The sequence below is a fragment of the Capricornis sumatraensis genome, chromosome X (genome assembly GCF_032405125.1).
Source record: "Capricornis sumatraensis isolate serow.1 chromosome X, serow.2, whole genome shotgun sequence".
NCBI classification, from domain to species: domain Eukaryota; kingdom Metazoa; phylum Chordata; class Mammalia; order Artiodactyla; family Bovidae; genus Capricornis; species Capricornis sumatraensis.
Window position 1 is genome coordinate 10,929,424 of NC_091092.1, and position 16,997 is coordinate 10,946,420.

Genomic DNA, 16,997 nt, shown 5'->3' on the forward strand with positions numbered 1-16,997 from the left:
GGAGCAAGTTGGTGTTTACGTCTATAAATCACTCTGCAGAGCAGTCACAATTTCCTAACAAATACTGATGTATAACAATCTATCAATGATTCTTTGTCATTCCCCTAAGTGCCTAGCTCTGGGATAGATATTGGTGTTAGAGAAATGTAAGCATTAAAAGATCAGATGCCTGCTCCCAGTAAGCATTAACATTTAAACAAGGGAACAAAATCTACATAGCTGAAAAAATTATAGGGGGAATGAGGTAAAACAGGGTGGTATAGTCATGCTTACAATGGAATTTCAAAAAAACAACAACAGACTATTATTTACTGAAGTAGCTGGAGATGGCTTAAGAAGACTCTGCCTAAACAAAAGGAAGAAGGAAGCATTTTCTAGGAGAGAAGACAGAAATAGGTTTTCGCAGAATGATTGACACTGAAGGGACTGGTTTTGGAATGGGGGATACAAATGAGGAGATCCTGGGATATACTTCAAATAACTTCAGAAGTATTTCACTCCAAGGGTTAATATTGAAGGCAAGTTATAGGCAACAGTGAATACTGACAAAATAAAAAATACTACATTCAGGTAACAGAAATCACTACTTTTAAAAGTTTTATTGTTAAGACCTATTATTTAAAAAGTCATGCTAGAAAAGTTTGGAAGTTTTCACTCTCACCCTTAAAACAAGAAAAAAGTGAACAAAATGGAAGCCAACAACTCTTCTTAGGTCCATCAGGGAATTGAGGTCACAGGGCAAACTCCTGCTCTGCGAATTTGAGATAGTGAGGCAAAGACTGTGAGAATCACAGTGCCCTGGGAGCAGAAACCCAGGAAGAGGAACCAATACGAATAAAAAACAATTAATTGATGAGTCACTGTAGGGCTAGTATGGACTAGCTTGAAAGTTAACGAAACTCCATGAGATCTAATCTTAGGGGTGCCTCATACTTTCATGAGCTTTGCTTCCAAGAGCCTGTCCAGGGTTTCAGGGTGAAGATCAGAGACATGTTCCTTTACCCTTTGGGCAAGGGAGGAGGGAAAGGCAACTATCTTGAAAGGAGCCTAGAGCACTCTTTCTTCTTAACAAAGACATGCCCTCAAGGGAAACTTCTTTAGCAGAGCCTAAATTACCTAAATTTCGAGTTTTACCGAAACTGGAGGAAAGAGAAGTATCTAACTCCAGCCTCCTCAAGCCTTTCTGTTTCATCTAAGAAAAGGAGGAAAGCTGAGAAGCACTTGTAAAGGTCAGAGCCTGAAGGCACAAGCTGATGGAAAGACTAAGACTTTATCACAGTGTTATAGAATATTTACCACCATACCAGTCAAGGGCTTTCAGATGAAAGAATGGCCAGGCTCAGACCCTGTTTCAGAAGCAGTCTCTAGGAGAACTGAAAGAAACAGTGGAGATGTAAACAAGTACGTTATAGGAAATTTTAGCCTTTTACACCTGCAACAGTTAGACCTGGACATGGAACAATAGACTGGTTCCAAATTGGAAAAGGAGTACGTCAAGGCTGTATATCATCACCCTGCTTATTTAACTTCTATGCAGAGTACATCATGAGAAACACTGGGCTGGAGGAAGCACAAGCTGGAATCAGGATCGCCGGGAGAAATATCAATAACCTCAGACATGCAGATGACACCACCCTTATGGCAGAAAGTGATGAGGAACTAAAAAGCCTCTTGATGAAAGTCAAAGAGGAGAGTGAAAAAGTTGGCTTAAAGCTCAACATTCAGAAAACTAAGATCATGGAATCCGGTCCCATCACTTCATGGGAAATAGATGGGGAAACAGTGGAAACAGTGTCAGACTTTATCTTTTGGGGCTCCAAAATCACTACAGATGGTGACTGCAGCCATGAAGTTAAAAGATGCTTACTCTTTGGAAGGAAACTTATGACCAACCTAGATAGTATATTGAAAAGCAGAGACATTACTTTGCCGACAAAGGTCCGTCTAGTCAAGGCTATGGTTTTTCCAGTGGTCATGTATGGATGTGAGAGTTGGACTGTGAAGAAAGCTGAGTGGCAAAGAATTGATGCTTTTGAACTGTGGTGTTGGAGAAGACTCTTGAGAGTCCCTTGGACTTCAAGGAGATCTAACAAATCCATCCTAAAGGAGATCAGTCCTGGGTGTTCATTGGAAGGACTGATGCTGAAGCTGAAACTCCAATACTTTGGCCACCTCATGTGAAGAGTTGACTCATTGGAAAAGACCCTGATGCTGGGAGGGATTGGGGGCAGGAGGAGAAGGGGACGACCCAGGATGAGATGGCTGGATGGCATCACTGACTCGATGGACATGAGTTTGGGTAGGCTCCGGGAATTGGTGATGGACAGGGAGGCCTGATGTGCTGTGATTCACGGGGTCGCAAAGAGTCAGGCATGACTGAGTGACTGAACTGAATACCTACAACTACAGAAAACAGTAAACACAGCTTAACTCCTAGCCACATAAACATAAAATCTTACTTTAAAGACATGTTTACTTCAATTCCTTTTATCTGATACGTTACATCTGGTTTTTAAACAAAAAATAAGACATATTAAAAAGAAAAAGTTTTGAAAAGACAACACAACCATCAGAACCATACTCATATATGGCAGAGAATGATCAGAATGAGAATATAAAATAACCATGATTAATAAGTTAGTCTCAAATGGAAAAAGTGAACAGTATAAACAATAGATTGGTAATATAACCTGAAAAATGGAAATTCTAAGAAGGAATCAAAAGGAAATGCTAGAAAACAGACATTGTAATAGGAATAAACAGTGCCTTTCATGGGCCATTAATAGACTGGATGTGGCCAAAGAAAGAATAAGTGATCTTGAAGACAGTCAACAGAAATCTCCTAAACTGAAATGCAAAGAGAAGAGAACACGGCAAAAAAAGGAACAAAATATTGAACACCAGAGGTATAACTACAACAGAAGTAACATACATATAATCTATGTTCAGTTCAGTTGCTCAGTTGTGTCTGACTCTGCAACCCCATGATTCACAGCACACCAGGCCTCCCTGTCCATCACCAACTCCTGGAGTTTACCCAAACTTATGTCCATCAAGTCGGTGATGCCATCCAGCCATCTCATCCTCTGTTGTCCCCTTCTCCTCCTGCCCCTATGTTACCAAAATACAAAACACCAAACTATGAAAGAGAAAGGAACAATAGAAATATAAGAAGTAATAGTAACTGAGAATTTTCCAAAGATACCAGAACACAGATGCAGGAAGTTCAGAGAATATCAAGCAGAGTAAATATTTTAAAAGCTACATCTTGACGGATCATATTCTAACTGTAAAAAGTGGGAAAAAATGAGAGAAAAATCTTGAAATGATCCAGAGGGAGGAAAAAAAAAAAACTTACCTATAGAGGAATAAGAATAAGAAACAGATCTTTAGGAACTATATAAGCAAGAACAGAGTGGAGTGGAATATTGAAAGTGTTCAAATAAATTTACAACCAACCTAGAATATTGTATCCATTTTTCCTTCCAATGTGAAGGAGAAATAAAGAATTTTTCAGACAAATAAAAACTGAGGGAATTTGTTGCAAGTAGACCTGCACTATAAAAAATGTTAAAAGGAATTCTTAAGGGAAAATGAAAATGAAACAGGTCAAATTTGGATCTTCATAATGAAAAGAAGAGATAGGAGTGAAGAAAGGTAAAATGTCTTATTTTCCTATTCATAATTAATCTAACAGGTAACAGCTTATTTAAAATAATAATAGCAATAAAAGCAGTTGTACAAAGTTTTGAGGATCTGATATACAGCATGGTGACTATACTCAGTAACATGATATTGTAATCTCGAATGTTGCTGAGAGTATTTTTAATTTATTTATTTTAATTGGAGGCTAAATACTTTACAATATTATAGTGGATTTTGGCATGCATTCACATGAATCAGCCATGGGTGTACATGTGTTCCCCATCCTGAACCCCCTCCCATCTCCCTCCCTATCCTATCCCTCTGGGTCATCCCAGTGCACCAGCCCTGAGCACCCTGTCTCATGCATCGAACCGGGACTGGCGATCTGTTTCACATATAATAATATACATGTTTCAATGCCATTCTCTCAAATCCATCCCATGTTCGCCTCCTCCCACAGCGTCCAAAGACTGTTCTTTACATCTGTGTCTCCTTTGCTGTCTCGCATATAGGGTTATCATTACCATCTTTCTAAATTCCATATATATGCATTAGTATACTGTATTGGTGTTTTTCTTTCTGGCTTACTTCACTCTGTATAATAGGCTCCAGTTTCATCCCTCTCATTAGAACTGATTCAAATGTATTCTTCTTAATGGCTGAGTAATATTCCATTGTGTATATGTACCACAGCTTTCTTATCCATTCATCTGCTGATGGACATATAGGTTGCTTCCATATCCTAGCTATTATAAATAGTGCTGCGTTGAACATTGGGGTACATGTATCTCTTTCAATTCTGGTTTCCTTGGTGTGTATGCCCAGCAGTGGGATTGCTGGGTTGTATGGCAGTTCTATTTCCAGTTTTCAAGGAATCTCCACACGGTTTTCCATAGTGGCTATACTATTTTGCATTTCCACCAACAGTGTAAGAGGGTTCCCTTTTCTCCACACCCTCTCCAGCATTTATTGCTTGTAGACTTTTGGATCGCAGCCATTCTGACCGGTGTGAGATGGTACCTCATTGTGGTTTTGATTTGTATTTCTCTGATAATGAGTGATGTTGAGCATCTTTTCATGTGTTTGTTAGCCATCTGTATGTCTTCTTTGGAGAAATCTCTGTTTATTTCTTTGGTCCATTTTTTGATTGGGCTGTTTATTTTTCTTGAATTGAGTTGCAGGAGTTACTTGTATATTTTTGAAACTAATTCTTTGTCCATTGCTTTGCTATTATTTTCTCCCATTCTGAAGGCTGTCTTTTCACCTTGCTTATAGTTTCCTTCATTGTGCAAAAGCTTTTAAGTTTAATTAGGTCCCATTTGTTTATTTTTCTTTTTATTTCCATTACTCTGGGATGTGGATCATAGAGGATCCTGCTGTGATTTATGTCAGAGAGTGTTTTGTCTATGTTTTCCTCTAGCAGTTTTATAGTTTCTGGTCTTACATTTAGATCTTTAGTCCATTTTGAGTTTATTTTTGTGTATGGTGTTAGAAAGTGTTCTAGTTTCATTCTTTTACAGGTGGTTGACCAGTTTTCCCAGCACCCCTTGTTAAAGAGATGGTCTTTTCTCTATTGTATATTTTTGCCTCCTTTGTCAAAGATAAGGTGTCCATAGGTGCATGGATTTATCTCTGGGCTTTCTATTTTGTTCCATTGATCTATGTTTCTGTCTTTGTGCCAGTACCATATTGTCTTGATGACTGTAGCTTTGTGGTATAGCCTGAAGTCAGGCAGGTTGATTCCTCCTGTCCCATTCTTCTTTCTCAAGATTGCTTTGGCTATTCAAGGTTTTTTGTATTTCCATGCAAATTGTGAAATTATTTGTTCTAGTTCTGTGAAAAGTACTGTTGGTAGCTTGATAGGGATTGCATTGAGTCTTAGATTGCTTTGGGTAGTATACTCATTTTCATTATATTGGTTCTTCCAATCCATGAACATGGTATATTTCTCCATCTATTTGTGTCCTCTTTGATTTCTTTCATTAGTGTTTTATCGTTTTCTATATATAGGTCTTTTGTTTCTTTAGGTAGATATATTTCTAAGTATTTTATTCTTTTCACTGCAAAGGTGAATGGAATTATTTCCTTAATTTTTCTTTCTGTTTTCTCATTGTTGGTGTATACGAATGCAAGGGATTTTTGTGTGTTGATTTTATATCCTGCAACTTTACTCAATGATTAGCTCTAGTAATTTTGTGGTGGAGTCTTTAGTGTTTTCTATGTAGAGGATCATGTCATCTGCAAACAGTGAAAGTTTTACTTCTTTTCCAATCTGGATTCCTTTATTTCTTTTTCTTCTCTGAATGCTGTGGCTAAAACTTCCAAAACTATGTTGAATCATGTTGCTGAGATTAGATCTTATACATTCTCACCACGTTTTTAAAAAAGAGTTAATTATGTTAACTATGTGAGCTTAACTAATATAATGGTGTATGTCAATTATACCTCTATAAAATGAGAGTGAAAATGTAACCTAGAGAATGGAAGAAAATGTTTGCAAACCATACATTTGATAAAGGGCTAATATCCAAAATATATAAAGACCTTTTTACAACTCAATATAAAAAAAAAAAACAGACAGACAACTTGTTTGAAAAAATTGAGCTAAGGACCTGAACAGACATTTCTCGAAAGAAGGCATACAAATATCCAACAAATATATGAAAAGGTGCTCAAATTCACTATCATGAGGGAAATGCAAATCAAAATCACAATGTAGTCATCTCAAATCTGTTAGAATGGTTATTACCAGAAATACTGGCAAGAATGTGGAGAAAAGGGAACCCTTTAAACTAACGTGCAACCACTATGGAAAACAGTACAGAGATTCTTCCAAAAATTTAGAGTAGAACTACCATATGATTCAGCAATCTCACTTTTAGGTATATATCAAAGGAAATGAAATAAGGATCTCAAAAAGATATTTGCCTTCTCGTGTTCATTTCAGCATTATTCATATTAGGCAAGATATGGAAACTAATATTTATCAGTAGGTAAACAGAAAAAGAATATGTGGTTTATATGTACAACAGAATATTATTCAGACTCAAAAAAGAGAAAATCTTGCAACCTGTGACTACATAGGGGAATTTGGCGGAGAAGGCAATGGCAGCCCACTCCAGTACTCTTGCCTGGAAAATCCCATGGAAGGAGGAGCCTGGTAGGGTACAGTCCATGGGGTCACTAAGGGTCAGACACGACTGAGCCACTTCACTTTCACTTTTCACTTTCCTGCATTGGAGAAAGAAATGGCAACCCACTCCAGTGTTCTTGCCTGGAGAATCCCAGGGACCGGGTAGCCTGGTGGGCTGCCGTCTATGGGGTCGCACTGAGTTGGACACGACTGAAGTGACTTAGCAGCAGCAGCAGCAGCAGGGGAATTTGGAGAATATTATGCTAAGTGAAATAAATTGACAGAGAATGAAAAATACTGAAAAATATTGTCTGATATTACTTATATATGGACTCTCGAAAAGCCAAACTAATAGTAACAGAATGGTGATCTAAAGAATCAGGAGCTGGAGGGTAGAAGAAATAGGGAGATGCTGCTCAGTGGATGAAATGGGGAAATGCTGGTCAAAGAGTACAAACTTTCAATTATAAGATGAGTCCTTTCAGAGTACCTAATGTATAGCATGGTGTACTGTACTGTATAGCACTGTACTGTATCCTTGAATTTTGAGAGGAGAGTAAATCTCAAGTGTTTTTACCACACACACACACATGATAACTGTGTGGTGATGGATATGTTAATTAGTTGAATGTGACAATCTTTTCACAATGTATACATATACCAAAACACTACATTGTATACCTTAAATATATACAACTTTTATCCATCAATCATACCTCAATAAAACTGGAATTTTTTTAAGTCACACATGAAATAGAGGAAAGAGAACTGACTCCTCCAAAATAAAATAAAACTTGTCATTCTTGGATCATAGGGTAGTTCTCTTTTTAGTTTTTTGAGGAACCTCCAGATTTTTCCACACTGGCTGCAGCAATTGACAATCCCACCAACAGTGTACTAGGGTTCCTTTTCCTTCACATCCTCACCAACACTTTTTGTGTTCTTTTTGATGAGAGCCATTCTATCAGGTGTGAGGTGATCTTTCATTGTGGGTTTGCATTTCCCTGATGATTAATGTTGTTTAGCATCTCTTCATGTGCCTGTTGGCCTTCTGCATTTCCTCTTTTGAAAAATGTCTATTCATGTTTTCTGCTCATTTTTTAATTGAATTATTTTTGTTTTATATTGAGTTGTATGTGCTGTTCCAGTGTCTCTTCATTGTAAATAGTCCCTTAAACCAAGTTGAATCCTCCTTTGATGACTAGATATGTTGCAAGTCTCTGTGTCTTTATTCTGAGTATGAGTAATAATTATCTAGGAATAATTGTGAATGTCATTAATAGGAGATATATTTTTTAAAAAAAACCCTCTTAAATAAACAAAATCTTTATTTTAGTGTTATTTGCTTTAAAAAAAATCCTGTTAAAGCCTTATTAGTCAAAGACCAGGATCAAATTCATAGGCTGACACAAACAAAAGATTTATTGATTGGATCCACTGTGGTAGGAATGCTCCAGAGGACCTGTGGGTTGTTTCTTGATTGAAGGAAGAAGAAAGAATTGTTGTAATGTTTAGGTTCTCACAAAAGATTGAAAATGGTCTAAACAAGCAGGGATAATTTCTAAATTAATTGCAGCTTCTGAGGCAGTTGGTGGGGATGGGGGAGGATTCAGTAGGAATTGTGTATTGTCATGAGGTGGAGGTGGTCTACTAATTGGGTATTCCAAGGAATATAACAATAGCAAAGCAGGTCTGAGGATCACTGAGAAAAAAGCAGCAGTCACTCAAAAGAGGTGGGGGTCATTACAACTGCTTCACAACCTTGGGAGAAACTGTTTTCTGTTAACTTTGCAGCTGGCTTTATCTGTCTGTCCTCCCAGCCTGATTAATAGCTGGACTGCTTATTCTCAGTCCAAACTAATTTTACTCTTTCAGTCCCGAGCAGGTTTTGGCTCTTTATATCCTAAGTGTGGACTACAAGAGATAATTCTGAGCAATTGAGGATTCTTGCTAGCTGTGTTCTGATAAAGTCATTCTAGCTCCATTGGAACTGTGAATCAACTGCCCAAGAACTGCTCTTTCTCAGTCTCTAAACTTCAGATTTTTTATATGTAAAATAAACTGATATGATTTATTTCAAATGTTATAAAAATTCAATGTAATTTAGGATGTCAAAAATTTTTTGCAATATACTGTGTAGTATAAAAACATGGAGGAATTAGTATTATTATTTACTAATTATATGTTCTTGTATAGAGCAGCTTATAACACAAAACACCATATTTGAGACTAGGCATCTATAATCTGTTTAGTAAATGAAGAGAGAGAACAAATATGTCTTAGGCAGGTTTTAAGTATTTTATGCCTAGGTCAAGGTTAAGACCCACTGTGGAAGTGAAGCTGTGAATAGTAGCTGTGAATAGCTAATCAAAAATCATTCTTCATATAAGTGACCATTAGGTTGCCTTTGGGTAAAACTAAGCTGCTTATGTGGAGAAGGCGATGGCAACCCACTGCAGTACTCTTGCCTGGAAAATCCCATGGATGGAGGAGCCTGGTAGGCTGCAGTCCATGGGGTCGCGAAGTGGGGCACGACTGAGCAACTTCACTTTCACTTTTCACTTTCATGCATTGGAGAAGGAAATGGCAACCCACTCCAGTGTTCTTGCCTGGAGAATCCCAGGGACGGGGGAGCCTGGTGGGCTCCCATCTCGGGTCGCACAGAGCCGGACACAACTGAAGCGACTTAGCAGCAGCATGCTGCTTATGAAGTTTACCTTTCCACTGAAGCCTCCTCATGATTTACAAAATCTATACTTACAAATAGGTGTGATAAGATTTGAAACTTATTTAAATCAAAGGCAAAGTGATCAGTTATTATTCCTTCTTCCAGTGGGATGAACTGAGAGTGGAAGAAAAGAAGAGACGATGTGCGTGTTTGGGGGTTGTTTTGTGACATTTTTAACTCAGTTTGGAGCCAGCCAGAGCAGGTGGGGATGTTTTAAGATGCTGAACAAGCATGATGGAAAGTTGTCAAAACAGACACCTTTGTTTTGCCTTGGGCTGTGTGGCAAAAAATTATATTCACAGCTCCATACTATTTGTTTAAATTGGTGAGATGTTAACAGGTAATTTTGTGTCTTTAGCATAGACTCACCCTATTTTAAGAATAAAATCCTTTCATACCTGTATTCCATTCCCTCCTTTGTTAAAGAGTATTTGACTCACTCAAGAAATGTATACATTAAGGTTAAAAATGGATGGAAACAGAAGGCTGGACAGTGCTAGAAGCACGAGTGAGAAAAACAGAACTTACAAAGCCCATATTCAACTTACAGACTTTTAGGAACTGAAAGTAAATTGTATTATTTGCATTTTAGCAATCTTGTCTGAAAAGCCTTAAGATAAATTAAATACGTTTTCCAGGTCAAGAATTATGAAAGATTTGGTAAACTTGTTTTATGGTATTGCCTGGGGGAAAAACATTAGCTATTGATAGGGAGATTTGTAAAGTGAAATTTATAATAGAAAATTACTCTCCATTGGAGCAAAGCAATTGCACTGAAATTCATGCAGTCTCCATCGACAATCAGATGCAATTCACAACCCTGCAGGGAAGCTTAAAGACTATTATTTCTTGTTTAATAGGATTAGTTCAATTTCTCTGGCATTTTTTATTAGAACTGTGGAATATATACCTCGCTGCAATTTTTTTTTTAATTCTCAAGTCTCTGGTAAGATTAATCAAAAGGAAATTATGTAAAGGTGTGGAACTGTGATGGCCTTGCTAGAATGCTCATACCCAAAGACTGCTCCTTTTCATGAACTCTCTTATCCTACTTCACAAGCTGTTCCCATTAACTTTAAACAGAGGGACAGAAATTAGGAAGTCCTCTCCTAATGATAGTTTCTACTGGCTCTCCTCCAAGTAATTATTTGATTTGTCTAAATAGACACGGAGCTTGTAGAGAGCAGCTTGTTGCAAGGACTTTAAGATGGTAGGTAAAAATAACCAATTCTTCACAGTTGCAGTTTATGCTACTGCTCATGCAAAATTCCCTTAACATCCCTACAGATGACATCTTTTGGGGTCTGTGGAAAGGCTGTGATATAGTTTGATAGGCTGGCAGCTGTGATTTGATACTACATTTAGGTTCAAATTTTCTTAGGGCTCAATCTCTTAGCAACATCATAGACTTTGTTAGGGCTATGCCAATTTCTGCCTAACAGGAGATAAAGGGGAATCTGTATGCCTAGAGTGGAGTTTGAATTTCTGGTAATAGGTTGCAAGTAAGGAGATACAAGTAACTATGGTGGCCAGAGTAACCCAGAAAACAGTGAGAACTCCAAAATCCTGGTCAGGATTTGATCAAATATGCTAGTCAAACTACAAGGGAACTGCTGAATAAAGAGGCTGTACTGACTATAGTCTGAGTAACATTATTTCATCAAGCCTTTGATAAATATCCAAGCTTTTTCCTTAGGTAGATTTTTTTTTCTTCAAAGTCTCTACTCCTCTGAGGCAATACTAAGAGATAAAAAGTGTACAACACACACTTCAAGTTCACGCTGTTGCCCAGGCAATGGAGAACCTAGGCAGTGTGGTTAGTCTTGCCAGATCCATTGCGTGGTGGTGGCTTCTCCATAAGTTAACTGCTTGAAAGCAATTTATTTACATTCCCACTTCTTAGAACTAGTGGGTAGTGCACTTCTGACATGTGCACAACACAAGAGATGCAATTCAATTCAAATATGAAACAAATACAATACCCTGAGGTAGAACCATGCATCCAGAAGGAAATTTTGCTTGCAGAAATTCTTTTGAGGGGAATCTTCTACTTAACATCTTCAGCATTCTGCTGTCAGAACTGTTCCCTTTGGAGAATACACGTGGGCTATGAAAGAATGCAGATCTTTTCTTGGTGGAACTAAATGGTATGATTAGCAACTATGTTTGATAAAGCTACCAGATTTGTTCCAATCCACCATGTGGTATAAAAATCTTCTTTCAAGGACATTGGTTTTGGAAGCCAGAAGACAGAATCTAGTAATTAACGTGTGTTAGCATAAATGGCCATAGCCTGAAGGAATTCCCACACCCACACAAGCTCCCAAATAGATCGTAGATCATATAATTAATATTACAAAATGGCTGACTGTGTGTTTCTCTTGGCCAGGATTCCCTGCCTCTTTGTTGGCATTCTCTGTTTGGCTGGTAAGGTTTTGTGAAATTTTCAAAACAAATTCCATGTTACTTTCCTCCCCTGCAAATATAGGTATGTACCCTTTGTTACAGGAAGGGTTGCAGATGGTGGAAAAGAGGATGTAACAGAATGAAATAAACAATGACGTTTTGCAAGTCCTGAAAGTTTGACTTCCCATAGCACTTAATACTTGGTTGATTAATTTTGTACTTAATATAATGTCTAGGATTGGATTAAACTATTTCACATATGTGTGCTTTGTCTCCCACTACTCTAGTTATTTGCTGCTAGAGCAACTGCAAGGCCTAACTTTTCTTTTGTGAAATGGTATAACCACGTTTGAGTGTAGTTTAGCAGACTCTGAAAAAGTTAGATAATCCTGGAGAATAAAAGGATAGTTAGAAGGCTGCCCAGGTGGCTTAGTGGTAAAGAATCCACCTGCCTATGCAGGAGATGCAGAAGATGTGGGTTCAATCCCTGGGTCAAGAAGATCTCTTGGAGAAGGAAATGGCAACCCACTGCAGTATTCTTGCCTGGGAAATCCCATGGACAGAAGAGCCTGGCGGGCTACAGTCCCTGGAGATGCAGAGAGTTGGGCATGACTGAGTGACTGAGCATGCAAAAGTAAAAAATAAGGACATTTGAGAGAAATATTAACTTAATAATAATGTATCAATTTTGGTTCTTTAATTTAACAAAAATACCATAGTAACTTAAGATGCTAATAACAAGAAGAACTGGGTATTGGAGGTATATATAAACTTTCTATATGATCTGCTATGAACTGAATGTTTATTCTTCCTTCCCCAATTCATTTGTTGAAATCCTAACCCCCTAATGGGATGGTACTAGAAGGCGAGGCTCTGGGGAGGTGCTTAGTTCATGAGAAAGGTGCTCTAATGAATGAGATTTGTTGTGTTTAGTCGCCGTGTCGTATCTGACTCTTATGTGACCCCATGGACTGTAGCCCATCTGGCTCCTCTGTCCATGGGATTATCCAGGCAAGAATACTGGAGTGGCTTGTCATTTCCTTCACCAGGGGATCTTCCTGACCCAGGAATTGAACCTGTGTCTCCTGATTGGCAGGCGGATACTTTACCACTGAGCCAACAGAGACTGTAATGAATTAAGATTAGTGCCAATGGCACTCCACTCCAGTACTCTTGCCTGGAAAATCCCATGGGCGGAGGAGCCTGGTGGGCTGCAGTCCATGGGGTTGCTAAGAGTTGGACACAACTGAGCGACTTCACTTTGACTTTTCACTTTCATGCATTGAAGAAGGAAATGGCAACCCACTCCAGTGTTCTTGCCTGGAGAATCCCAGGGATGGGGGAGCCTGGCGGGCTGCCGTCTATGGGATCGCACAGAGTCAGACACGACTGAAGCGACTTAGCAGCAGCAGCAGCAGCCCTTATAAAAGATACTCCAGAGAGCTCTCTGGCCTCTTTTGCCATGCGAGGGCCAGTGAGAATACAGTAGGGAAAAGGCCAACTATCAACCAAGAATTGGGCCCTCATCAGCCACTGAATGTGCTGGTGGCTTGATTTTGGACTTCAAAGTCTCTAGAACTATGATAAATAAATGTTTAATCCACTCAGTCTGTGAAATTTATAGCACCCAGAGAGAAGAGGACACTATCTTTATAATTTTTCTGTAAATCTAAAATTATTCTAAAAAAAGTTTTTCCAAAAAAAAAGCTTACAAAGAATTAATACAGTTAAATGTATACCGACTATCTAAGTCATCAATTATATGTCTAGATATTTATCCAAGAATAAAGGAAATATATATGCAAACAAAGATGCAAACATGTATGTCCAGAGCAGCTTTATCTGTAATAGACCTCAAACTGAAAACAACCCAAATGTCCATCAACAAGTGAATGAATAACCAAACTGTTTACATCCATATAACAAAATACTACTGAGCAATAAAAATAGTGAACTACTGATACATGTAACAAGACAGATAAATCTCAAAACAGTAATTTTTAAGAAAAAAAGAATATATACAACATGATTCTGTTTATATAAGACTATAAAATGCAAACTGATAGTGACAGAAAGATGAGTGTTTTGAAAGAAGAGGGGCATTAACAAGGGGTACCAGGAAACTTGTGGGTAATTTATACGTTCAATATCTTGATCATGGTGATGGTTTCATAGGTAGATACATTTATCAATCAGTCCTTACAGATTGTATACTCTAAACTGTGTATTTATTGTATGTCAATTATGTGCCAGTAAATCTGTTTTTTTTTTTTTTTTAAAGTCCAACTAGTCATGTATGGGAGACAGGAAATAATTATCTTAGGCTCATATAACTACTACCCTTGATCATGAAACATAGCTCTGTGCTTTTTGGTAGTGGAAAATTTGCTACTTTGTACCATTCTACCTACTACTGGCTCTTTGAGGACCAATTTCTTTCTCTAAAAAATGAAGAGTGACCATTGAAGTCTTCTATAAGCAAATATATAAGAATAATTTTAAACATGTATTCTTCTGGAATAATTTAAAATAAATTCATTTGCATTAATTTTATAAACCTTAAGTTGAAATTGTCTAATAAAGTATTACTTATTAGGAACCTTAAAGATTAAATGTATGCAGGTCAGGAAGCAACAGTTAGAACTGGACATGAAACAACAGACTGGTTCCAAATAGGAAAAGGATTACATCAAGGCTGTATATTGTCACCCTGCTTATTTAACTTCTATGCAGAGTACATCATGAGAAACGCTGGGCTGGAGGAAGCACAAGCTGGAATCAAGATTGCCAGGAGAAATATCAATAACCTCAGATATGCAGATGATACTACCTTTATGGCAGAAAGTTAAGAAGAACTAAAGAGCCTCTTGATGCAAGTGAAAGAGGAGAGTGAAAAAGTTGGCTTAAAGCTCAACATTCAGAAAACTAAGATCATGGCATCTGGTTCGATCACTTCATGGGAAATAGGTAGGGAAACAGTGGAAACAGTGGTTGACTTTATTTTTCTGGGCTCCAAAATCACTGCAGATGGTGATTGCAGCCATGAAATTAAAAGACTCATGCTCCTTAGAAGGAAAGTTATGACCAACCTAGGCAGCATAAAAGCAAAGACATTACTTTGTCCACAAAGGTCCATCTAGTCAAGGCTATGGTTTTTCTAGTGGTCATGTATGGATGTGAGAGTTGGACTATAAAGAAACCTGAGCACTGAAGAATCGATGCTTTTGAACTGTGGTGTTGGAGAAGACTCAAATTGTATAGAGATTCCTCTTGGGGTGATGAAAAATTTCTGGAACAATAGCATGGTGGTGTTTGCACAGTTTTGTGCTCAGTTGTTAGTGTCTGACTCTTTGCAATCTGATGGACTGCAGCCTTCCAGGTTCCTCTGTCCATGGAATTTTTCCAGGCATGAACATTGTGAATGTATTAAATGTCACTGAATTATACACTTTAAAATTGCATTTTAGGTTACAATATGGTATCCATCACACCAAAACCCACCCATACACTTTAGTTTTTACCCTTATTACTCTATACCCCCAGGCCTAAGCAAACACTGATGTATTTTGATCTCTATAGATTGGCCTAGTCTAGATATTTCATATAAAGGAAATCATATAATATGTGGTCTTCTGTCACTAACTACTTTCATTGAGAATGTTTTCAAGTTTCATCCATGTTGTCGTGTGTATAACTACTTCTTTCATTCCTTTATATGTGCAATGATACTCCACTCTGTGAGTATACCAAAGTTTATTTATCTATGCATCAGTTAATGGTCATTTAGGCGATTTCCACCTATTGTCTATTACGAATAATGCTACTGTGACTATTTATATGGGCTTCCCTGGTGGCTCAAATGGTAAAGAATCTGGCTGCAACGCAGGAGACCTGGGTTCGATCCCTGGGTTGGGAAGATTCCCCGGAAAAGGGAATGGCTACTCACTTTATATACAAGTTTTTTTGTGGATATATGTTTTTATTTCTCTTAGTTATATCTAGAATGAGAATTGTTGATAACTGTTTGTTTAATCATTTGAGGAATTTCAGACCGTGCACCATTTTACATTCCCACCAGCAGTGTACGAGGGTTCCAATCTCTTGGCATCTTTGCCAGCACTTGTTGTAATCTGACATTTTGATTATAACCATCCTAGTGAGTATGAAGTCTTATCATATGGTTTTGATTCACTTTTCCTTGGTGACTAATAGTGTCAGGTACATTTTTGTGTACTTTTTTTCCCCTAGAAATATGCTCATATAGATAATATTTTTGCATAGATTCTCAGGGGATTAACAGACCCTCAGAGTTATGAATTCCTAGAGAGGTTATTGTGTAGACACATGAAGAGAAACTGTCATGGCAGTTATTATAAATTAATAATATAAGTGATAGTATATAATATAATGCATATTTTTTGTTTTACATTGCTATGTATTCAACAAGCAAAGTGAAAAAAAAACACATTTTAACATTAGCTGCACTAAAATACTGATTTACTTTCCATTTCATGATTCTTAATAGGGGTGGAGTCCCAATTCCTATTGAAGTGAGAAAAGTATATTATATGTCACCATCTCTGAAATCAAAGGGTAACCCCACAGACTGAATGTGGTAGAAAAAATTACCTCTTACAAATTATACAAAATGTGATCATATACATAGGATTAAAAAACCAGTAGAATAGATGCCAATATACCAGGGAGTTATCTGTGTAAGAGGAGAGTGAAAAGAGGTTGAGGGATGTGTTTACCTGAAAGTCACTTTCAGGATGAGCAGTGGGTACTGGGAAAAATTAAACACTATTCAACAAGAGTCAACAGTTATTTTGACGAGTACTAGCTTATTACTGCCACCACAGCTTTGCACCTATGACATATGAAAGTTGTCTGTTCCCAGGGAATAAATGAGTATTTTCCCTGTGGTCTGAAGTCACCTATAAAGTTTGGATCTTTGCTGGGACTGGAGAAACAGTGGCCTAAGCTTTGAAACCATAAAGGAATTTGCTTAGGCAGCTTTGAGGGAATCATTATAACCCATAGCATATTCTTAGAACCTGAGAAAACTTCCTTATATTGGAAGTT

At 37.7% G+C, this 16,997-nt stretch overlaps 1 protein-coding gene across 1 annotated transcript in view; it reads right to left on the reverse strand.

Moving 5' to 3' along the window:
- Window positions 1-16,997, reverse strand: part of IL1RAPL2 (interleukin 1 receptor accessory protein like 2) — a 575,701-nt gene that overhangs the window by 32,103 nt on the left and 526,601 nt on the right. The window lies entirely within an intron of this gene.